The 25,207-nt window shown below is 41.3% G+C and overlaps 1 protein-coding gene across 2 annotated transcripts in view; it reads left to right on the forward strand.

Moving 5' to 3' along the window:
• Nucleotides 1-25,207, forward strand: part of SH2D4A (SH2 domain containing 4A) — a 181,031-nt gene that overhangs the window by 2,970 nt on the left and 152,854 nt on the right. The window contains exon 2 of one of the 2 annotated variants that reach the window (XM_033915224.1): nucleotides 20,834-20,865. The exons of the other annotated variant lie outside the window; for it this stretch is intronic. The gene's annotated coding sequence lies outside the window, so the exon portion shown is untranslated. The remainder of the gene's footprint in view (nucleotides 1-20,833; nucleotides 20,866-25,207) is intronic. 2 annotated transcript variants of the gene reach the window in all.

Here is a 25,207-nt window from a genome sequence, read left to right on the forward strand (position 1 = left end):
CGAGAGAGCACACAGGGTTCCCTCGGGCCCTCCATCGCCTGCCAAGTCACCCAGACCGGTAGTTTTAAAATTACTACGCTACCCTCAAGCCATCCAAATTCTCCAATCTGCAAGGTCTGCCTCAAATTTAATGGCAGATGGCAAAACGCATTTTGTTTGTTCCTGATGTCTCAAAAGCAACCGCTCAGAAAAGAAAGGCTTTTCTCTCCATGCGACCTCGGCTAAAGTCCATAGGTGCGCAGTATGGATTATTCTACCCGGCCCACATGAGAGTGACATACCATAACCAGACCAAAAATTTTGATAATCCAGTGGATCTTCAAAAATATCTGGATGAATCCATAGGAGTCATGACCTGATCTCCTATACTAGTCTGCTTAACCCACTTTTCACTTTGCGGGGCCGCACCCAGCATTTGCTCTGACAATGGGGCTGATTGCGGAGAGATTGCTGAGCCTCTCTTGCCAGCATGCGATCCCATTCTTGGATCTTCATTTGTTTTATTCTTCTCAGTGACTACAAGCATGTTTCCTATGTTGTTTTAGTTTTTTCCTTCTTCGCTTCCTCCCTTGTGGATGAGATACCCACCATTGCTCCTACCCGTATTCCACTCTCCTATCTCCAATATCATCTGGATTACACAGCCGCAAAGCCGCCTTGATGACTAAACTTCATATTGTCTCTCTCAATGTCAAAGGGATCAATCATCCAATTGAAAGGAAAAAGATTCTACACTACTTCAAGCACCTTGCTGCGGACATCTGCTTAATACAAGAATCCCACCTTACTCTGGATGAAGCACAGAAATTAACTGGTGGCTGGGTAGAGCATTGCCTTGCCGCTCCAGCTCAGAACAAAAAGAATGGAGTTATCACCTTGATAAAGAAAAATCTAAATTTTCAGCTATCCTCACACAGCTTTGACCCTAATGGTAGATGGTCTCTAATCACGGGATCCATTTTAGGCAAACCTCTGAACCTCTTCAATGTCTACGCCCCCAATGCGGATGACCCTTCCTTCTTCCAAGCTTTTCAATCTCTCAATACCTCTTCTTTGACCTCCAACACCATCTTTGCAGGAGACCTCAATTTTCCGATAGATCCCTTCATCGACCGCTCCTCTACTTGCTGACCTGCCAAACTGAGGGTTCGAGCGGCTCTTACCAAGCTCATGGACCTCCATGGATGGTCGGACATTTGGAGAATTTTGGGATGGGGGGGAGTGACAAGATGGCGGCGGTGAGTGAGTCGCAGTGAAACGGTGTAAGAAGATCGGGACGTTTGCCGGACGTTTGAAGGAGGTTTTTTTTCCTCTTACCTCTCTTTTGAGTGCAATGTCGCTGAAAAGGAAAGGGGTGTTGAGGGCTGTTCCCTCGCCAGCCCTCTCTTCGACACCCATGCAGCAAACTATCCAGCAAACGGTGGAACGCTTCTTTACGACTCAATCGACGGCAACCCGAGTTATCGGAGGAGGTGACCCGGTTTTGGGAGAAGGCGGTGGAGAGCTTTTCTCCCTTTCGGGGAGTGAAATATCTCTGTCCCCTCCGGATCCTTTCGTCCCCGGGTGTCCTGCTACAGCCGGGACTCAGCAGCGGGAGAAACATGACCCCGGAAGGGAAATCATGGGACTGCCCGGTGAGGGCGCTGGACCGGAACGAGCAAGTGCAGGGAAGCTGAAAGAACCAACAATCAGCATATCTACACCTACACCATCGGAGGCTTCCTTGGGAGATATCTGGGTGCTTCTGCAACGTATGGAGGCTTCTATGGCTAAAAATACTGAGGAGGTAACAAATATTAACTTTAAAATTGATACTTTAACTAAATCTATTGACTCAGTTAAACTGGATTTCTCAAACCAAAACAAACAGATACAGGGGGATATACAACAGCTTCAAATGTTTAAAACAGCAATAATTAAAGATAATTCCTCTATACATAGGAAATTAGAGCAATTTGAAAATTATAATAGGAGATTGACTCTTCGTATATTGAATTTCCCAATTTCATCTGTTACTCCGCCTATTGATTTCTTCAAAAGATATTTGATTGAAAATTTGGGAATTTCTCCTGAAAATATTCCTCCTTTAAGATTTATTATTTGCCAAACAAAAAATTTCCTCAGGAAAAGCTGAACAAGAGAAAAATAATGGACAAGAGGAACAGATTGACTTTGCCAATGTTACTGCTCTTTTGGAACAAACCTTGAACCCAGATACTGCAAGATCTACACTTCTAATATCCTTTGTTTTTGAGCAAGATTTAAATATGATCTTAAGATTATACTTTAAAAATTCTCAAAAATTATTTGGGGCACAACGTATTTGGATTTATCCGGATGTCTCTAAAGTGACTCAGGAGCGAAGGAAAGAATTTCTTTCCCTACGACAAGAAACTCTTAAATTGGGTGCTACATTTCTTCTAGCTTACCCCTGTAAATGTTTGGTAAGGTATTTGGGAGTCAAATATGTTTTCTTCTTTTCAGAACATTTAAAGGAGTTTCTAAAAGTTAAAAAGATTACTAAGAGTTAAAGGATCACCAAGGTATGATGTAGAAAAGGATAAAATAAATTGAAGGGTAGCCGTGCCTCATTAAGCCTTTTCCTTTAAATTAAATTCTTAAATTTATGTCTCCAACTTGTATATGATTATCACATCCCTTTTTTTAGTGGTCTAAGGAAGGGATAAAAATGTATTTCTTTAATTTTCTTTAATTTTCAATTTGAATTGTTTTGTTCAAATTTGATATATTAAGCTGGTGGAATCTGTTTTCTTTTTCTTTCTCTGTATTTCATGGAACAAGATTATGCTTGTGAATTGTTGTTTTGAAAAAATTTAAATAAAAAAATAAAAAAAAAAGAACAAAAAGAATGGAGTTATCACCTTGATAAAGAAAAATCTAAATTTTCAGCTATCCTCACACAGCTTTGACCCTAATGGTAGATGGTCTCTAATCACGGGATCCATTTTAGGCAAACCTCTGAACCTCTTCAATGTCTACGCCCCCAATGCGGATGACCCTTCCTTCTTCCAAGCTTTTCAATCTCTCAATACCTCTTCTTTGACCTCCAACACCATCTTTGCAGGAGACCTCAATTTTCCGATAGATCCCTTCATCGACCGCTCCTCTACTTGCTGACCTGCCAAACTGAGGGTTCGAGCAGCTCTCACCAAGCTCATGGACCTCCATGGATGGTCGGACATTTGGAGAATCCTCCATCCCACCACTAGAGACTACACCTTCTACTCTGCTCCCCATCAATCCCACTCAAGAATTGACTATTTTGGGCTCCAAAGACATTGTGAACCTTGTCACCTCATCACAAATTCATGATATCACAGTTTCAGATCATGCTGCTGTATCCTGCACCTTCAACTGGTCTGCCAATCCTTCATTTCGACAATGGCGACTAAACAACTTTCTTTTACACGACGAGACCTTCCTCTCTCACATCAAATCAAAATCTCAAACTTTCTTCGCCAATAACCTTAACTCAGTATCGCATTTCTCAACCGTTTGGGAATCCTATAAAGCCTGGCTTAGAGGTGAAGTAATCAGCTTTTCAGCTTTCCAACTCAAAAAACGTAAATCTACTTTGCACCAACTTGAAACTGATATTCACGCAAGTGAATCCCAACTATACAATCGACACGACCCTCTTCTATATAAGAAACTTCAACAATTAAAATTTCAATATAACGAAATCTTTAGTTCCCTTGTATCAGCTTCCATCTTTCGTCGATCTGCCACGTATTACTCATCATCCAACAAGACTGGTCACCTCCTGGCTACTTACCTAAAAGGCAAACGCTCAAAAAACCGGATCACCCACATCAAGTCCTCTGATGGTAGCATTCACACTTCCACCAAAGATATGCTAAATGATTTCCGCTCTTTCTATGAAGAGCTCTGCTCGTCTGATAATCTTTCATCTGATAGTTCCATCACTGATTTTCTTCGTCCACTGAACCTGCCTGCACTAACAGAAATACAGCAACAATCCCTTCAACAGCCAATATCGTCAGATGAAGTTATTCAGGCCATAGCCTCCCTACCTTCAGCTAAAGCACCTGGTCCTGATGGCCTCTCACCGGAATTTTTCAAATCGTTTTCTACCCTCCTCATGCCTCACTTACTCTCCTACTTTCAAGATCTGCAATCAACTCCACATGGACTCAATCGCTTTCTAGAAGCTAATATCATCATTCTCCCAAAACCGAACAGAGACCCTCAGTTAGTAAAGAATTATCGCCCTATATCTTTGTTAAATCTAGATTATAAAATATTTGCTAAAATCCTTGTGTTTCGCTTAGAAAAAGTTATGTCTTCCTTAATTCACAGAGACCAAGTTGGTTTTATGAAGGGTCGCTATGGAGCTGATAACACTTTGCCCGGACGAGCACTACTCCAGCTGTTCTTGCTTAGCTAGATGCTGAGAAAGCGTTCGACAGGGTAGAGTGGAAGTACCTTTTCGCTGTCCTAGCTCAATATGGTTTCCCTCCGTCCTTCATTCATTTAATTTCACTGCTTTATCAGTCTCCCACTGCTAAATTAATAGTCAATGATGAAGCCTCCTCGCTGTTTCCACTCCATAGAGGCACCCGTCAAGGTTGTCCAATGTCTCCTCTTTTGTTTAATTTAGCCCTCGAACCTCTCCTCACAGCCATCAGACAGTCCACAGACATCAAAGGCATAACCATCGCCAATATTGAATTCAAAATCTCGGCTTATGCAGATGATGTCCTCCTGTACTTGTCTGACCCGGAACCTTCACTGACCTCTTTAATGCAATTGATTACTTCCTTTTCTTCGCTCTCAGGTTATAAAATCAACTGGGACAAAACAGAACTCATGCCCCTCAATGATTCTTGCATCCCCTTTATTTTCTCCTCTCAACCTTTCACGTGGGTCTCTAAGGGAATCAAATATCTTGGAATCACTTTCGATAGGGATCTCCCTTCCACTATCCAAGCAATCTGCTCCACTCTTCTAAGTCAGATTTCCACCACCCTGTCATCTTGGTCTCCCTTACATCTCTTTTGGTGGGGCCGTCTCGACTCTTTAAAAATGGTTGTGGTTCCGAAATTAACATATATCTTCAATATGTTTCCTCTATTGCTTCCCCCTATTGTATACAAAAAACTGGAAGCTAGAATGCTTAGTTTTCTATGGAATGACAAACCCCATAGAATCTCTCTTAAAAAGTTGAAAACCCCTACTTTACAAGGTGGAGTCAACTTTCCAGATCTACTTCAGTTATCATAAAGCCTTTGTCCTCAGACAAGGGGCTGAATGGCTTGTATCTCCTTCCCCCAATGGTCACAACAATTGGTTGCGCCTAGAAATGTCTTTGATGTCTCCCTTTCCGCTGATAAGACTTCTGGGCACTAAATACTTCCCAAATCTTTCCCGAAATCCCATCATGGCGACCACTCACAAAACCCTCATGGACCTTGATGCCCACTTGGACACACCTTGGAACAAATCTTCCTTTTGCCTTTTATGGTATAATAAATGTCTTCTAATAGATAAAAAACCCATCTGCTGGCCTTCCTGGTTTCAACAACAAATTTGGGACCTTGGATCCTTATGCCGTCCAGATGGGTCTTTTCTTACCTTCCGTGAGGTCATGGACTCCTTCTCAATCAAAGAATCACATTTCTATAAATGGTTACAACTGAAATCTTCCCCCAATAAATCAGGCCTCTTAACTATTCCAATTAACTCTACTCCCTCTTTATATTCCCTTTCTCATCAATTCTTAGCGCTAGCATCACACTTTTATAAACTTCTCAAATCCCTCCTTCCTTCCTCGTTAACTCCATAACACTCCTCATGGGAAGTGGACTTGGGGATTCCAGTATCCGATGAAGTCTGGAATATGGTCTATAAATCCACTTTTCAAACGTCCCGCTCTGCATCAATCCTTCAACATATGTTTTTCTTGCTTCACAGGACCCCGTGGACCCCAGTCAAATCTCACAAAATCAACCCCACTTACTCCAACAAATGTTGGACCTGCCAAACTGAGGTTGGTACTCTGAAGCACCTTCTTTTCTCTTGCACAGCAATCAGCTCCTTCTGGTCCTCAGTTTGGGCTACAGTTTGCACAGTCTTTCAGATCAATATTCCACTGACTTACCAAATGCTCTTACTAAAATCTTCCGCAATACCTGACAAACTTTTAGACTCCGATCATTTTCTCTTTAATATTTTACTCACCTTGGCCTTAAAGACTATTCTCACTTATTGGAAGGATTTATCCAAAGCTTCACACTCACATTGGTGGAACCTCGTTTATCTCACGTACAGAACTGAAGCGTATTTGGCTAAGTCCTCCAATAGGTTTCCTCGATTCCAGCTCAGATGGAATCTATTGAAACTCTACCTGCACTCTTCTCTCCCTTGAGTGGACCCTTCTCTAGTCTTTCTTCTCCCTTCCCCCCCTTTCTTTTACTCATCTACTTATTCATTTATCTACTTATTCATTTATTTGTTTATTTATTTATTTATTTTCTTTTCTCTTCTTTTTCTCTTTCTTTCTCACACTTATTTCTCTCTCTCCCTTTATTATACCTGGAACGTGCTTGTTTAGGTAGTTAGGATACTGCTTGTTGTATTAGATATGCTATGGAGGAAATTTCTTGATGAATGTTTGAATCCATGTTCATGTTTTGCATTCCATTTTCTGTCTTTATTGATTCCATTCATTGGTGTATCTTTTGTTTTCCACTATTATGGATTGTTTTATTCCATACTTTGTAATTTTGCAAAAATTCAATAAATAAACATTGACTAAAACTTAGCACTTGCTTCCACTAGCTATATACAAAGCGCAGGATTCTTAAATGGTGCTGGGAAAAATTTGCACTGAGTGCTATTCTATAAAGGCTACTCAGGGCTTAAGAACCTTGTGTTCCTCAGTCTTGGTATCAGCTGGATAGAAAGTCTGCGTTAATGTGGGCTGCTTCAGACTTGCGTATGACAAGCCTGTAGTGCAAGATACCATCTCATTAGTCTAGAGTTAGTGTTTTTCATTTGTCCTAACCATTTTAAGGGTGCATGGTCAGTTACTAAAGTAAATTATCACCCCAATAGGTAATATTGTAACGACTTCATAATCCACTTAACCGGCAGGCATTCTTTTTCTATTGTGGAGTAACATTGCTTAGATATAAAAGGGGGTGTGCCTCCTCCCTAAATCCTTGACTAAGGACTGTCCCCTGAAGCATTGGTTTGAAGGACAAACTCCTGTGTGAAATGGGTATTTTTCAGTACTTGTTCATGATACAGTGTTTCTTTGAGTTTCACACACGCCTACTCTGCTTACTGTAACCAAAGTAACTTGTTGGGATGGGATTTTTTTAATGAATTTCTGCGAAGCTTGGGATAAATTTCCTGCAATACCCAATCATCCCCAGGAATCCGCGTAGCTGTGTTTTTGTATGTGTGTTGGGGGTGGCATGGGTTTTATCTACCTTCCTCCAAACAATATCTCAAGTATTGAACTTTTGTCTCCCAGGGCACATTTCTTAGGGTTGGCTGTAAGTCCCGCCTCCCTAAATGATTGGTATTCTTCAGTTATATGCTGTATGTGTTGTTCCCAAGTCTTTGAAAAGATGACTACATTGTCCCAAGTATACCCTGGGGTCAGAGTATCTGGTTCATTATTTTTGAAAAGTAGCTGGGGCCCTGAATGGGAGTACTTTGAACCGATATAGCCCTTAGTAGGTAATAAATGCTGTTTTTAATTATCTAGGGGAATTTGCCAGTACCCCTTCGTTAAGTCCAAGGTTGACAAAAATTGGGCTTCCCCTAGTTGTTCAACTACAGTAAATCTATGAGAGGTATTGGATATGCATCAAATTGTGAAATATCATTGATCCCTCTTAAATTTACACAGAATCTGGCGGTTCTATCCGGTTTCAGTACTATCACCACTGGACTGGCCCATTCACTACTGGATTCTTCAATCACTCCTAGCTTTAACATTACTTCCACCTTCTGTTCCAGATGGTAAGATTTTTTTCCTGACAACCCTTCTGGGGATTGTTTCTGTGCAATGGGTTCCCACATGGATACGGCCTGAGTGGAGAGAATACATCATGAAATACATTATAAAATTTCTACACCAAGGATTCAAGCTGCAATTTCACTGAGGCCCCTTCTTTTATTAAACCATTGGGTTCTAAAATTTTTCTTCCTGTTTTTTTGTTCGACTAGTACATCTATCTACCCAGGATTTTAGCAAGTTCACATGAAATACCTGTGTTGTTCCCCCATCCCATATGCACTTCATAGGCTACTGGGACTAGTTGTTTGGAAATTTTGAATGGACTCTTCCTCTGGGCCAGTAATTTATTACAACGGCTAAAGTAGGGAAGCTGTTTAGCAAAAGCTAGCAAAAAACTAGGAGATCAAATTGACTAAATGCAACAAAAAAAAGGATCTCCAAATGTTTGTTGGTCCATTACTAGTCTCATAAGTTGTTAAATATGCATTATAATATGATTATCATACACTCAGAATTGTGTAATTCAGTCAAGAACCAAAGCTCCTATAGCCGAACCCAGCACCCAATCACTTTCTTTTTAAACTTGCGTCGGCTTTTTTTTTTCAGCCGTTACACGAAAGAAAAAGCAGAGAAGTCATATATGACAGGTATCCATTTTTTAAATAGTTTACACTGTATGAGGTTTTTTCCACCGTGGTTTTGCAAGATATCTAAGTTTACATTTTTAACTTTTATCAACAGAATAGTATTTGACCCCACATCACTTTGAATCGTCTGGCATTCAAATTGTTAATTCTTATTTTTGGGTTCCTTGAAAAAGATTTTCAAAACATGGCCCATTTAGGGACCTACAGAAAAATTAAGTGCACTGAGTAAAATATTTTAATATTTGAATTGCACTATTTAACACTATTCACTGTTTAAACACAGTGATTGGGTAGTGGGTTCGGCTATAGGAGCTTTGGCTCTTGGCCGAATCACACAATTCTGAGTATATGATAATTGTATTACAATGCATATTTAAAAACATGAGAGGGGAGCAGTTTACCGGACCGGAGGAGAGTTGTGGGGTGTCCCGTTGCTGGTCCCGGTTGTGCAGCGGCGGCTTCCTTTTTCCTGGCCGGCGGCGCAGTCAGGCACTTACAGAGACGGACCCCTGACGTCATTGGGTCCGTCTCCGACAGCGTAAAAGCACCCGCTGCTGTGGCCATACTGGGAGCAGTTTACCGGACCGGAGGAGAGTTGTGGGGTGTCCCGTTTCTGGTCCCGGTTGTGCAGCGGCGGCTTCCTTTTTCCTGGCCGGCGGCGCAGTCAGGCACTTACAGAGACGGACCCCTGACGTCATTGGGTCCGTCTCCGACAGCGTAAAAGCACCCGCTGCTGTGGCCATACTGGGAGCAGTTTACCGGACCGGAGGAGAGTTGTGGGGTGTCCCGTTGCTGGTCCCGGTTGTGCAGCGGCGGCTTCCTTTTTCCTGGCCGGCGGCGCAGTCAGGCACTTACAGAGACGGACCCCTGACATCATTGGGTCCGTCTCCGACAGCGTAAAAGCACCCGCTGCTGCGGTTGCGGCCGCAGGGCGTGCCCTAAGGGGCACGCAAGGCCCCTTGGGAGCCCCTTAGGAGCCACGTGGAGTCCGGGAGCCGGTAGTGGGCAATTTAATTTGGGGTACATAGACCCGGATCGGATCCTGCTCCCTATTATTGGATCTAAGATGTTTATTCCATGTCTGCTGCAGTGAGGATGTCGTTGAAGTTTTTCTTTTTCTAATAATGCCGAAAAGACGAGGAAGGAACACCGGAGGAGCCTCCCGGCGACCCTTGACCCCAGTGGTTACTATTGATGATTTTCTCCGACGCCTACAACGGGAACAAGAAGGGTCGGGGGCTAGCTCGTTGGGGACACCACTGGAGAGTAGTGCAGTGGGTTCCCCTGAGCATGATGTCACTCTTAGCTCCGACGTTAGGACGCCACCCCTCCAACCGACGCCGCAAGCTGCCAGCTCCCCACGGGACCAGAATCCACCTGAGGAGGTGGTTTCTTCTTTGTCCACAGAGGCTAGTATGGAGGGCTCGCCGAATATGACAACGGGACTTGCGACCGGGACAACAGAGGTTGGAGGAATACAAGACGTCACTGAGGTAAAGCTAATTTCAGAACATTTAGATACTACACCATTACAACTTTTCTCACCTACAAAACCTCCTACAGTCACACTCGAAGCATTATGGGACTTGGTAGTGAATCTGGGGAATTCCTTAAATCCTCAAATAAAAAGTTTGGATAAAGAATTAAAAGAACAAAAGGAAGAAATAAAAGTTTTAAAGCAAGATATGTTACAATTTAAAACAGAGACACAAAATACAAATAAGGAGCTAACGCTATTGAAACAAAATCAAGATATGTTGGTTAAAGATAATATATTACTCAGGAAGAAGTTGGAAGTGCAGGAGAATAATGGTCGAATAAATAACTTGAGATTTATAAATTTTCCAAGAATCCTGTCAACTTCTCCTAGAGAAATGGTGAAAAGATATTTTATGGAAATTTTGGAAATTCCTGAAAACTCCTTACCTCCTCTTACAAGAGTGTATTACCTACCTACTAAGCCCCAATTCAAAGAAGAAGAAAAAATTGAGGAACCCCGGGAGAGGTCATTGGACATTTCGGCTATACTGGAACAATCAGATAGAGAATTGGCTGTTCCAGTTACTCTCTTGTTGTCTGTTGCTTTGGCTCCAGACAAGGATTGGATATTAAAACTTTTCTTTAAAAATAGATCCAAAGACTTCCTGGGGCAGCATATTCAGATTTTTCCTGATGTCTCTAGAGAGACTCAAAAAAGAAGAAAATAATTTTTAATTCTAAAACCTGGAGTGACTCAAATAGGGGGTATTTTCTTCTTGAGATATCCATGTAAATGTGTAGTTAGATATTTATCATTGAAGTATATATTTACAGAGCCATCTCAACTGATTAGCTTTCTCTCAATGAAACGTCTAGAAAAAGGAATAACAACGTCCATGGAAAGTTAGCTTCCTGCACTTTAGACAGATAAGGATTTTTCTTATTTAATTAATTTGAATTATATATGTTCTACTCTTAATTATGGATCCAATAATATTGAGGACTAGTGTGAGATCAGCTAGATCAGTATTTCCTTGTAGTAATATTAATTTTGCAATTTTTAGTTTAATATGTTGTTTGATCTCACTTTACTGTACAAGATGTATACGCTTGGAAATATTGAAAAATTTTATAAACAAATAAAAACAAACAAACAAAAAACATGAGAATAGTAATAGACCAACACACATTTGGAGATCCTTTTTTTGTTACAACCAGTAATTTATTAGCCACAGTAAGCATCATAATTAACACCTTTTCTTGTGGTTGGAACTCCTGTTCCTTGGCCTTTTGATCATAAGTCTGTTGTCACCTTTTGAGCCTGCTCTAGGTTCTCTTTAGCAAGTTCTCCTAAGATCCTTAACTTCAAATTTTGTATATATTCTGGTATGGAGGTTATTTGGACTTCTTCCCCTACCCATCTTTCTCGCTATATCTAACAAATGTCAGGGTTGTCTCCCAAAGGGAGAAAAACCTACTGAGGTCTGGGCTACCTCTCTATATGCAAATGGAATGTAGGGACTGGCCTGATCTCAATCCCGGTTCTTTTCTCCTAAGAATATTTTTACCATGCAAATCGTGGTTTGGTTGAAACGCTCAATCAAACCATCAGTTTGGATGGTAAGATGAAGTTCTCGCATGTTTTATACCAAACAATGTCAAACCCCCCCTCCCCCCCAAAGTCAGGGGCACCAATTTTCTATCTGTCACTAGTTCCTGTGGGAATCCTACATGGCAAAAAATGGCATGTAGCTCCCAGGCTATCTCCTGTGCTGACATCTTATGCATCGGTATGGCCCAGGGGCACCGAGTGGTATAATCCATCGTAACCAATAAATATTGGTGCCCACCCAAACTTCAATCTAGGGGTCCTATTATGTCTACTGCCACCTGCTCCATGGGATGCTCCAAGACAGAGAGTGAAATGAGGGGAGATTTGTTTGGCATTCTTTGGGGTACTGTTTGACAAGCTAGGCAGGAGCGACAATAGTCTCTTACCTCCTGGAAAAATCGGGCTGTCGCTCTAAGGTTCCAGCTTCTGCCAAAGTGTAGGAATGTGCCAGAGCTAATAATGTTTTCCTAAAAAGAACAGGAACTATAACCTGTCTTTGTTCCTCCCTTCTTTCATTCTTCACTATTCAGTAAAGGATGTTAAAGGATACCTCTGCTCTCCTTCCTTGGGGAACCTCTGCCTTTTTCCAGTATATCTGCAGGGATGGGTCATCTTTTTGCTCTTGGGAAAATTAGTGAAACTTGCTCATCACCTTGTCCCCTAATGCTTCCACCCTTCTAGAGGGAACCTTCTAGAGGGAATCCACTTTTTTCTGATCTTTTAAGGCTCTTTGGTTTTCTCTTCTCTTCCCCCCCCCCCCCAGGTTCCTCAGTCACTCCTTGGTCCGAAAAAAGAAATATCTTCCCTAACTGGAGTTTCTCTATTCTCCCTTCTGAATAGTCTCTGGTTCATATGGATATCCAAGTGTCCTTAGGACTTTACACTCCCGACATATCATATATACCGGTACTTGAATATAAGTTGATCTGAGTATGAAATGAGGTACCTTTTCCCCCCCCCCAAAAAAAAAAGGAGGAAAAGATTGACATGAATATATATAAGATGGGGTTAATATTCATGTGCAAAAATTGCACGCTAGCATTGGTTTGATTAACCTTGTTGAATTTTGGTCCCATTATGATATAGTTTCTAAACATAACAATGAGATTTGAACAATTCATGGATTAATACTAGTACTTACCTATATTTTAAATGATATGGCCCTATTAAACTGAGAACGAGATTTAGGAATTTAGATGGGTGGAGAGACAATGGTTAAAATCTGGAACGCCAGAACATAGAGAAGCTTGGAGGCAAAAACTGAAAAGTTACAAAAAACTTACAAAGGAGAAACGAAAAAATTTTTACGCCCAAAAATTGGCAATGTATCATCCAATAGTAGTAGCCTAACCTTTTTAGATTAGTCAATGATCTTTATGATTTAGAGGCATGTAATGTTGCTGGTGAAGAATATTTTATCTGCCAATAGTTTGGCTGATTTTTTTATTTTATTTTTTTTACCAAGATTCAAAAATTGATGCTTACGTTAGTTGATCCTATTAGTCATCATTGGTGTTTTTCCATCCTCCAAGGGGCAGATGCACCCAGAGGTAGATCTGAGTTGAAATAATTTTACATCTATTGACTGGCAAACCTTTAGTAAATTCTGCAATAAGTTAACTCATACTGTAGACTTGACAGCTGTCCTCCAAATGTTTTGAAAGTTGCCCCGGTCAACTTCAAGACCAAATTGTTGATGTGGATTAATTTCTTATTATCCACAGGGAAGTTTCCCGAGGAACAGGGTCAAATTGTGATTACACCAATTTTAAAAAACACTAAAGAATCATCCAGCATTGCATCTAATTTTAGATCTATTGCCAGAATTCCTCTGATTACTAAGATAGGAAGGTTTGGTAAACGTTGAATTAGTTACATACTTGGATAAGTTTAGCATTTTGCATGAGAATCGATCTGGTTTTCAGTCAGGATTTAGTACCGAAACAATCATGGCCTCTGTTTGATTATTTGCATTCATTATTCAGTCAAGGTTCAAGTGCGTTAATTCTGCAGCTAGATCTGAGCAGCGCTTTTGATCTGGTAGATCATATTATTTTGTTGGATTGTTTGGAATCCATTGGAGTCGCAGGTAATGTCTTGAACTGGTTTCGTGGCTTCCTGGGTAAAAAATCGTACCAAGTGTTTAAAGAAGATACCTTATCTTATCATTGGGAAAACTCCTGTGGGGTCCCGCAGGGTTCACCTCTGTCCCCCACTTTGTTTAATATTTATCTTGCTTCCTTGGGAAATTTGTTGCAAAGTTTAAAGCTCAAGTTCTACATTTATGCGGATGACATTACTTTAGTGATCCCGTTAACTTGTCTGTCACCGGAGTTCATAAATTTTTTAACGATTTTTTAAAGTCAGATTGAACTTTGAACGACTGCTTATAAATTGAAATTAAATGTGGAAAAAACTAAATTTTTTTAGCAACTCCCAACGATAAGATTAAAGAAACAACATTACATTTGAATGGGTTGGACTATAAAATAGAACAATCCATAAAAATATTGGGTGTGACTCTGACTAAACATCTCACATTGGAACAACATACGGATTTATTGTTTAAGAAATGTATCTCTGTGCTTTGGAAGCTTCGTACCATTAAGTATTTCGACAAAACTTCCTTTCGTTTATTGATACAGTCTTCTATCTCAAGTATTCTCAATTATTGTAACATTATATACCTAGGTGCTTACAAGAAAATGTTCAAAAAATTGAGAGTGATTCAGAATACTGCCTCATTTTTGGTTAAAAAAAATGGGAGTATATCACTCCTTTTTATTTGAAACTCCATTGGTTGCCGATAGAGTTGAGAATTCTGTTCAAATTTTCTTGTATTTGTTACAGATCAGTTTCGGGTTTGTTACCAGGTTATCTTGTGTCTCATTTTTCTTTGAGTCACGCCAAAAAGATCACACACAGAGTGCACTTGTTTTCATATCCCTCCATAAAATCCTGTCATTTATAAGAAGTTCCTTGAGAGAAACCTCTCATTTCAAGCCACTAAATTGAATGTATGGCTTGGAAAAATTATGTTAGAGGTCTCTTCCTATCTTGATTTTAGAAAATTGTTAAAGACTCGACTCTTTGATAGGCTGGTATCTTAATGCATTCTGCCTCATTTTTTCAATCAAGTTCCTTATATTCAACTTGATGTATTTTATCTGTTCTATGTATTACTTCTTTCCCTGCCATGCTGGTATTTTCTGCATTATATTGTAATTGCTTTCTGTCTTTATCTGTTTTTAAGTCCATTATTCTAATTTGTATTTTATCTGTATCCCATGTATTAGCTCACCTTGTGAACTGCCTAGAACTTTTTCGGTATGGCGGTATATAAGAATAAAATTATTATAATTATTATTATTAAACTATGGGCCAGGGTCCTGCCGTCAAAGACTATTATTTCCTGTATCAAGAAGAGCCACTATAGCCATGCCTGCCACTATAGCCATGCCTTTTGTTAAAGCATGGTTCTTATTCCCTATATCCCAGGGCATTCCTACTCCTAAACCTGAAAAAGAGCAGTCCATATGGTGCAGTCCTTCCTAAAGTGGTCCTCCTTCCCATGACTAAAGCATTTCAAGGAGGGACAGATATTTAGACAAGGACTACTTCTCATTGATTCCCCCCAACCTCTTCCTCCTAGGGCTCTAACCCTTCTCTCTTCATAGGGATTTATCAATTGGGACTTTCACTGATTTCCAGGGCTCTCAGTGTTTAACCGCAGGCACTGCTTTCCTTGAGACTGCTTCACTCTTTTTCCCTCTCTCCTCAGCCTCTAAAAATGTTACATTAAACTTGTGGCTTCGAGGGTTTGAGAACCTTGTCTGGCTACACAATGTTTAACAGGGGAAGGCAAAATATTCAGAAATTGCTCCATACTATCATATTCAGCATCTCTGACGTTTATTCTCTCTGACTCTAGCCAGTGAGAAGCCAGTCCAAGAGATTATGGCTACAACCTGAGGTCTTTCTCCCTTTTAAAAATCTGAATTTTCTATGATACTGTTAAAGAGAAAGCCCTAGTCAGTTCTGGATTGCTGCCCGTACTTGCCTATAGTCCATTGCTTACCTTGCATCCAGAACCCTGTAGGCTGCTTCGGCCACCCCAGTTAAATAAGATGCTAGCCTGATGGCCCATTGTTCTAGGGTCTATTTGGTCACAGTGGCTACCTGTACAAAAGTGGTAAGAAAAGCCTCTGGATAATCCCCTGGACCCAATTTGATGAAAATGAGGTCTCTAGTCCATCATTTGGTACCTGTCCAGGGCTCCCGGACAACTATGCCCCTTCAGAGTCTCATCCTGTTACTGACTTCAGTACACCTTCCGCCAGTCATCGTAACTCCTAGTCTGAGCTTCCATATATTGCAGGATAGGCTGTTGTCTTTGCCACTGTTGGCCCATTTTCTGGGCAAATCAGTGCTCTATTGTTTCTTGCTGGGTCTGCCTCTGTTCCACCATCCACTTTAGGCTGGCTTCTGTCACCATTGCTTCTGTTGTAAATGGGGGAGTCCTAGCAAATTCCTCCCTTAACTATCAGGGTGTAGTCAATTTTCGGTTAAACAAACCAATCCTTCCTGGTTAGTAGTCAAGGGAGAGAAGACTCCTATCCCACTTTTGGGTTTTATATAAAAGTTTCTAGGAGTCCATTCTCCATTTCCTAAAGATTTTATCCTGTTTTCAGTCATATGCAAATTATTCCATTTTAGTATCTTATAGCTGTTATATTGTTGAAGGGTTGTCGGGTAAGATTTACCTCTTTGCGGATGATACCAAAATCTGCAATAGAGTAGACATGCTGGATGGTGTGAATAACATGAAGAAAGACCTAATGAAGCTTGAAGAATGGTCTGAAATTTGGCAGCTAAAATTTAATGCTAAGAAATGCAAGGTCATGCATTTGGGCTGCAAAAACCTTTAGGAGGCCTGAAATTGTGTGTGTGTGTGTGTGGGGGGGGGGGGGTCGATCGGGAAATGCTGCCACAGGGTGATTGGAGGGAGGAACGGAATACTACTGCATGGGGAGAAAGGAAGAATTGTTGGACATAGGGTGGAGGAGATGAAGGGAGTGATGCAATAAAGAGGTAGAAAGGGGTGAGGGAGAAATCTTGACTGTGGTGAAGGGGAGGGAGACATTCATGGAGACAAGAGAGAGAAATGTTAGACATAGGGTGGAGGGCAGGGAGAGATGGTGCATGGGGAGAGCGAAAGAAATGCTGCACATGATAATGGAGGGGATGAAGGGAGAAATGCTGCATGGAGGAGAATAGAGACATTTGACCCAAGGCACAAGGCAGGGAGAGAGATGATAGATGGTGGGAAATAAATGTTGGATATGGCAGTGGAAGGGAAGGTACAGAGATGGAAGATGGATGGTGAGCTGGGAGAAAGAAGAAAACGTCAAATGGGCAGGAGCCAAACAGAAACCAGAGCGTGGGACCAACATGATTTGAGTAATAAAATGACCAGACAACAAAAGGTAGAAAAAAAAATTATTTTCTGTTTTGTGATTTACAGTATATCAGATTTGAAATGTGTATCCTGCTAGAGCTGGTGTTAGAAAGTGAGCGTGAGCTAGGACCTAACAGAGAGGAAAAGTATTTTTTGTTTTGTTGACACCAAAGCACCGGTGTGGGGTTGGTGAAGAGCCTACAAAAATAAACCCACCAGCCTGTTTAAAAAACAAACAAACAAACAAAAAAAAACTCCACACGATTTTAGCAGGAAAAATGAATCGAAAAATCAATTCAATAGGCCAATTCGAATCAAATTTTTTTTCCCCCTGAATTAGGCAACACTACTATCAACTAGTAAGACCAAGCCAGGGATTCAGTAACAAGGCTACCCTTAACCCACGTCTTCCTCGGGATGTAAGCTATAGGGAATCTCAGTTCCTTGTGACTGGACATATTTCCTGTCATAGGGTGCCATTTATAGAATCTGGAGGATAGTGGCAATATTTAGGTAGTATAGTGTAACTATGTGGTTTGTTGGGCTAGCATTTTTTGTTTGTTTAACTTTAGACTTATTAACTATACTGATATTGGCTGGGTATCGCCACTCTAAAGTTAGGTGGCATTCTTTGCTCTACTCTCACTTCATCCCAGCACTACTAACAAAGTGTCAAAGTGGTTGGATAATTTCAGCAGAAAGATGGGGCTGAAAAGTCACAGATAGGTGACTTATTAGTAGCAGACACCAGTATACGAGCCAAGTGCTCTGGATTAGATCATCTTGGAAGTTTCATGGTCCACCCTCACAGCTAAATGAAGCTTCAAGTAAAAATTCCATGCTTAAAGGAAAGTAAGAAAACCCCAATAAAATTATTATTATTAATTTTTTAACATTAGGAACATTTTCCAGTTTAGTGAGTTTCTAAGTGATTTGTATGGCAGTTGTGTTACCCTTTACTGCAATAGTTTTTCTATGGATTTTGCACTAAAACTCTTCCTGCATCAGCTACAAGTTAAGGTAAGAAAATCAAAAGTAAACTGTCACACTAAAGGACAGTACAGCTGTTTACATTGGCCCCTGAATTGGTACCAAACCAGTAGAAAATATTCACTATTAGGAATGGCTTTTATCACCATTATTCCCAAAGCTCAAACTATCCTCTGTCATGCAACTATTGCTTAAAGGGAAGGTACATTTGTTACACTGATTCATTGTAAAGCCACGGCCTGATAAAAATGTAAGAAGGGTAGATAGCTTGTGGTAGTGTTTAAAAAAACAACAACCCCAAAACCCAACCATTGCAGTTCAAATATTCAGTGCCAGTATCCAGATACTGGCCACTGCTGAATATCCATTTTCAGTGCACATTGGCAGTGTTATCCAGTAACAATATTCAGATTGATAACAGGTTGTTCTAACTTTATCAAATTGGCTATCTGTTAGCGGTCTGAATACCATATAGAAGTATAGGGTAGCCAACAAAGAACAGGCATTGGGAAGATTGCACCCAGATAAAGTACATGCTACAGGAGTCTGATCTAGTTCAAGTTCCATTTATGATTTGATATGCTGTAAATCAGCTAAGAAGACATCTACTTAATATGATAGAAAGACCCTGCTTGATGCATCCCAGAAGCAGGAACAAATGAGCACTGCTTCTGTTTCATTTTAAGGTTATGGGATCAGGGGATGAGGCTTGGGGTGGGTGGGGTTCCCACTAGACTACCAAGGAATTTTTGGGACCGCTCAACCACCAGAGCATTTTCTTTTAATGTTAGGGAAACCAGTATGTGTGGGGTGGGGGACTAGGTAGAGAGAGGTATTCGGTTGGTGACAAAGGGTGATGCATGCTTGTGTGTCTTTAATATCTGCTTTCCTGTCAGTGCCGGTGCTAATCACTGCTCAGGCACAGACAGTAAAGTTGATATTTAGTGCTGTGTCATAGATTAGTGATTTAATTGTAATTAATTTACACATCCATTAGTTAGAGCATGCCATGGCAAACACATGAGCATTGAACCTTAAGTTTTTTAGATGAGGCAATGGAGGGTTAAGTGATCTGCCCAAGATCACCGGGAGTTGCAGTGGGATTTTAACCCAGGCTTCTCTTGCTCTCAGCCTGTTGCTCTAAACACTAAGGGGCAAATTCTATAAACGGTGTCCCGATTTGTAGGTAGCCTACTGCTGCCTAACCAGCCAATCGGGACGCATGTAAAAAAAAAAAAAGGCCTGAGGCAGGCCGCTTACATTGTAGGCAACTGTAAGCTCGCCTAAGGCTGGGCGCAGGCGTGGTTTCGCCCAGAAGTGACCTTAGGCGGCCCTATGCACCACCCTAGGCCCGTGATAGGCACCTGAAATGTAGGCCAGCATGGCCTACATTTCAAGTAGACGTGGCCGCTGAGCTTATTGCTGCAAGGAATGTCCTTGCCAGAACCCCCCACCTCCTCTGCAAACATCGCCGACAGGAGGGATGCCCAGTTCCTCCTGCCAGGGACCTCCCAGCCCATCCGGAATCCCCCCTACCATATGTTTATGGCTGGCTGGAGGCATCCTTCTTACCTCCAACCGGCTGGCTCTCCTTCACTTGATTGGCCCGATGATGGACCCTTGCGCTTAAGGCCCCTTGGCCAACCAGAATCATAGGCTCAGTTTCACTGGGAGTGGCCTAAGATTCCGATTGGACAGATCCCTTAGGCCACCCCCCATGGCCCAGGTGCCTAAGGCCTATCCTATGGGAGGGGCCTTAAGTGCCTGGGCCAAACGAGGCCTAAGGCCCCTTCCCAGTGCATCCCACGATGCACCCAGAAGGGGCAGGCCAACCATTCGAGTGAAGGTGGGCCAGCCGGCTGGAGGCAGGAAGGATGCTTCGGAGAGGGGAGGTGTTCCAGGATTCTGGCAGGAGGGACTGGGCATCCCTTCTGCCGGTAGTCTTCACAGGGCAGGGAGGATGGGTTGCCACTAAATATCGTGGCAGGGAGATCCCTTGCCATGATAAGCTCAGCAGCAACCCAATTCTCTAACTGGTACCTGTGCGGATAGATGTGATTCTATATAGGACGCCTGTATGCAAATCTCAAAAGCTGCTTAGGCGGCTTCTGAGACTGGGCACCTTATACAGAATCTGCCCTAAGGGTCCATTTTTACAAAACTACAGTAGCGAGGCATGGCAAATTAACACAGCCCATAGGAAATGATTGGGCTGCATTGCATCTGCTGTACAGATAAATGGCTATCTTTTGATGTGAGATGAATGGTTCCTAGAAAATATGGTTATGAATGATTTTGCAAACGAAAAAAGTTTGGAAAAAAAAACACTTGGCAGCTAATAGATTTTCCATTCAATTTATTTTGCAGAGCTTTTTCTAATGTAACCTTCATTTTTAAACACTTCTTATGCCACATTTTTCAAAGCCAAATTCTTCTGTAAATGCTGTCTTGTGGCTTCTTAAAAATTTCTAAAACAAGAAGTGCATTGAATAAGGAAAAAAAAAAACCCCAGGCCTCAAAACCAGTGCCTTATTTTATGAGGTAATAGCCCAAGTTTGTTATACTGTATTAAGCAGAGATGTATATTTTTAACCTGAAAACAATAAAATCTATAGTCCATTCTTTTCTTACAGATTTTAAAGAACTATGCCATAGAAATGCTATTGTAAGTATTTAATGAAAATGTATGAGAAATTTTCATCTTCAATAACTGAAATATTTTAGATTACCAGAATAAAAACCAATAGCTAGTCATATTGCATTTTTAAATACAAAAATATTTTTCCCACTTGTATCTATGGGTGGGAATATTTAGTATATAAGTGTCTGGTTGATGTATATGTGCCTAAATGATATAATCATTGTATAGATCTTTCAGACTGGTCACAGGAAAATAAAAAATATATATTGTAATCCTGCAATGCGTTTTTCAAGGAAAGCTGCTAAAGCTTGAAAGGTTAACTTTTTTTTTTTTTTTTAAATCGACAGCTGTAAACTTGAAAATTTATAACCCTTTTTGTGGTCACAAATATAAGTACAATCACACACTTAGGGCTCCTTTTACGAAGCCGCGTAACCGGTTTAACGTGCGCTAATTTGCTGGCCTCACTAGCCGCTACTGCCTCCTCTCGAGCAGGTGGTAGTTATTCAGCTAGCGCGCGCTAAAAAGGTGCGTGCGATAAAGCCGCTGACGCAGCTTCGTAAAAGGAGCCCTTAGAGGATGTTTATATCCATCCTTCTTAGATGTTGAAAACACTCTGACTTGGTCTGTGCATTGAAAATTTGTTTACATATACCCTGTAATTTTTCTATTACATATTTTATTTGAGTAGTCATTTAATAAATTGCCTTGCATAAACTTTCTTGTTCCATAACGTTCAGTGCTTTGAAATGTGGAATGCAGTGATGTAATAGACTTCCTGGCCAGTCAGAATTACCTGCTGTTACAGTGTAGGTAGATAGTCATTCCAGAATCATCCGAAACAGCTGGCTAGGAGTTCATTTATCAACTTTATACTTGATGCCATTCATATATGACAGATTTCAGTGAGGGTTGTCTGTTAGAAGTAGAGATCCATACTTACTGTTCACCAATGAGCACATGTGTATACACAAAAGTGGTTATTTTTATTGGTCATGAGTGTTCTCGCTAGTATGCGGAGACATGGCACAAGAATATCAAGTACATGTTTTGCTTCAGTATGGATATGATGCTTGTTGCAACCATGAGTCAAGGATCTGGAAAGCATTTTATAAGTGCAGTTGTCTGTGGCCTTATGTTGTAGAGTAGTGGTGCTTTTTGGAAGGCAGTTGAAGGCTGTGTTTACATACAGACTCGTGAGCACAGTGATCTTACTATACAGTATGTATGAGAAGTATGCCATCTTTCACCAGCTGCTTTTTTTTCCTTCAGAGAACAGTCTCCAAATAGGTCAGTTTGCACACATGATGGAGCTGAACCTCACTGCTATGCTAGGATTTGTTAGGGTATTACGTTCTCTCAAATGACTGCTAATTCTTGCTTTAGTTCTTTTGCATTGTTCCAAAGAAAGTCCCCTTCTGACCCTTCGTAAAGTGTACTATGCTTGGACGTTTAAATTGAGACTTCTATGTTCTTTTTATTTTTTTTGCGCACAAGCATATTGCCAAGGGCTTAGCATTCAATTCCCTTCAGCTTCAAGTGGCAATCTTAGCTTATTACAAGGGCAAGGTATTTCGCTCTTTGCTTACTTCTCAGCTTCATGTAGTTCAGTTCCTAAAAGGAGTACAGTAAACCCCCGCAAATTCGCGGTTCGCAAATCACAGACTCAATAATTTGCGGTATTTTCCGACTGTCTCTTCCTGGTACTAAAGTCATGGTTACACCAATCAGGAGCTGCTTTGACACACTATCTGGTGTATCAAAACAGCTCCTGATGGTGTAACCATGACTTTAGTACCAGGAAGAGGCGGTCGGAAAATGTGCCTGGCTTCATAAGTACAATTTAAGCACGTGCCGGCACCCCAGCTGCCCTCTCCTGCCTTCGATCAGATGAAAAATCGTATTCATGGTTTTTCAAAATTCACGGGTGTTCTGGAACGGAACCCCCGCAAATTTCGGGAGAGTACTGTACAGTATATTCGTACACCTCTTAAAAAAGCCCTGTCCGGAGTTCAGTCTTAAAGTGGTACTTCACAGTTTACAGAAGATTCCGTTTAAACCTCGACTTTTAAGACTTTAGTCCATTACTTGCTCCTTTGGGGCTCATCAGAGTCCAGGGCCCTGAGGGTTCTTTTTCCTTTTTGTTTCCTCCTCCTTCTTTGGATAGATGGGGCGGCTTGCTCCCCCCTCCCTTTTTTTGTCCTGTTGGTGGTAACTCTTTTGTTCTACTGGCAGCACTTGATATTGTATTTTCTTTTGGGTTGGATTTCTTTAGCGGCTTCTTCCACTTTTGTATATTATGATCACTTGTGGGGGGGGGGAGGGAGGAAGGGAGCTTGGGGAGGATTATTGTTGTATAGTTCTATTGAACCCTAATGTCATCTGCTGTATTCATTGTGCTTTTTTTTATCTCTCTTTGGAGTGTTCAATCATAATAAAAAATTGTTGTACCTTAAAACTCTAAAAGGCTGTGACGTTGAACACAGTGTTTCTTGTAGCCATGGCTTCAGCTCAGCGGTTTTCTGAGTTGCAGGCCTTGTATGGTGGGGATTCTTATTTCTGATTTATAAAGTGTGGTGTCAGTTCGGACAGTACCACAATTTCTTTCTAAGGTGGTGTCATCCTTTCTTTTATGCCGCTCTCACTTTTCCTTTATTCCTGGGAGGAGGAATGGGGAGGCGAGCTTTTCTTCACTGCGTTTCTTAAAAGTGCATAGCATTCTCCGCAATCTGTAGGTTTCTAACGACTTTTAGTCGTTTAGATCACCTCTTTGTAGTCTTCAGGGGACGTGACAAACGTATGCAGCGTCTAAAGCCTCCATTGCTTGAAGGGTCCAGGAGGACATTCTTTATGCTTACTTGATGACAGGGAAGTGGTTGGCAGAAGAACTTCATGACCATTCAGCCAGAGCAATGGCGGCTACATGGACTCAGTCCAGAGTTTTTTTTCTTGGAGGAGTTTTGTCATGTGGCTACTTGGTCTTCCAAGAATGCTTTATCTCAGCATTACCAGTTGGATATGGGAGCGCATGCAGAGGCTGCGTTTAGTGCTTTGGTTGTTGCGGAGGCGGCATTTGCTTCCCACCTTTGCTACATCCCATTGGTCTCTGGATTCACCTGCTGCTGTTGCTAAGGAAGGGAAAAATTATGTTCTTACCTGTTAATTTTCTTTCCTTTAGAAGCAGCAGATGAATCCAGAGCCCCACCCTTTCTGAATATTGACTGTTGGTTTTTTCTTTTGCAACTTTCGAAGTCTGTTATTATTGATAGTTGTATTCTGTATCATTACCTTTTGAAATTTGTTATGGGAAAGATGTTTTTTACATGCTAAGCATATTGATGGTTACGGATGCTTGGGCAAGGAGCAATACTGAAGATGCAGGAGGCGTGCCAGCCAATAGGACACCTGTTATTCAGTTTCTCTATCTCCACCTGCTGGTAGATGTATGCTATCCCATTGGTCTCTGGATTCATCTGCTACGTCTAAAGGAAAGAAAATTAACAGGTAATAACATAATTTTTCCTTTGCTGCTTTGAGACCTAGTTAGGTATTCAAGCTCTACACTGCAAGCCTTACTGCTCACTGATAGCTGGTAGAAAATAGTTAGAAAAGACAATTTTCCTAAGGTAAACATCAACTTGGGCTTACCCCTTGAGTTCCCAGCTAGAAAACTCGATGTGGGGGGTGTTTCCTCAGGGCAGTTTCATCCCTGAAAGATATAAAAAAGAACCTCCTCACTGTTAACTACAGGGCTGCTAGTAACATTTGGTTCACATTAAGAATTGTTCTTTAAGCACTGTTCTGGTTTTTACACTTGGTATGAAATTTTTGTCTTTTTTTTTCTACTCGTCAATGGGGTGAGAGGTTTTTTTTTTCCTCTTCTTTGAACAGTTGCTTTGCTCAGACACCTCTTTTATATCCATTCCCTAGCAACAGCAGCAGATGAATCCAGAGACCAAAGGGATAGCTCACATCTACCAGCAGGCGAAGATAGAGAAACTGATTAACAGGTGGTCCTATTGGCTGGCACTCCTCCTGTTTATTCAGTATTCTCTATCTCCCAGCAGGAAAAGATCGCTATTCAACTAGCTCCTGAATTCTGGCTGTGGCTGGAACTTTATTTTCTCTTGTTGAGGTTTCTCTTCAGTGAGCTGGCAATGCTATTTCTCCTGTTGAGATTTTCTCTTCAGTGAGACAGGGGTGTCCGGCTGAACGGTGCCGGCTTTAGAGGTTACACTTGGGCCACCCCTTGTCCCTGCCTCACCCTCCCTCCGAGGATAGAGGGTCTGCCTTTGTCCTTAATTTTTCTTCTTTCCCTTAAAAAAAAAAGGGGACTTCACAGCTAATGTTTTGCCCTGCTAGTGCT

The sequence above is a fragment of the Geotrypetes seraphini genome, chromosome 1, assembly GCF_902459505.1.
Source record: "Geotrypetes seraphini chromosome 1, aGeoSer1.1, whole genome shotgun sequence".
NCBI lineage: Eukaryota > Metazoa > Chordata > Amphibia > Gymnophiona > Dermophiidae > Geotrypetes > Geotrypetes seraphini.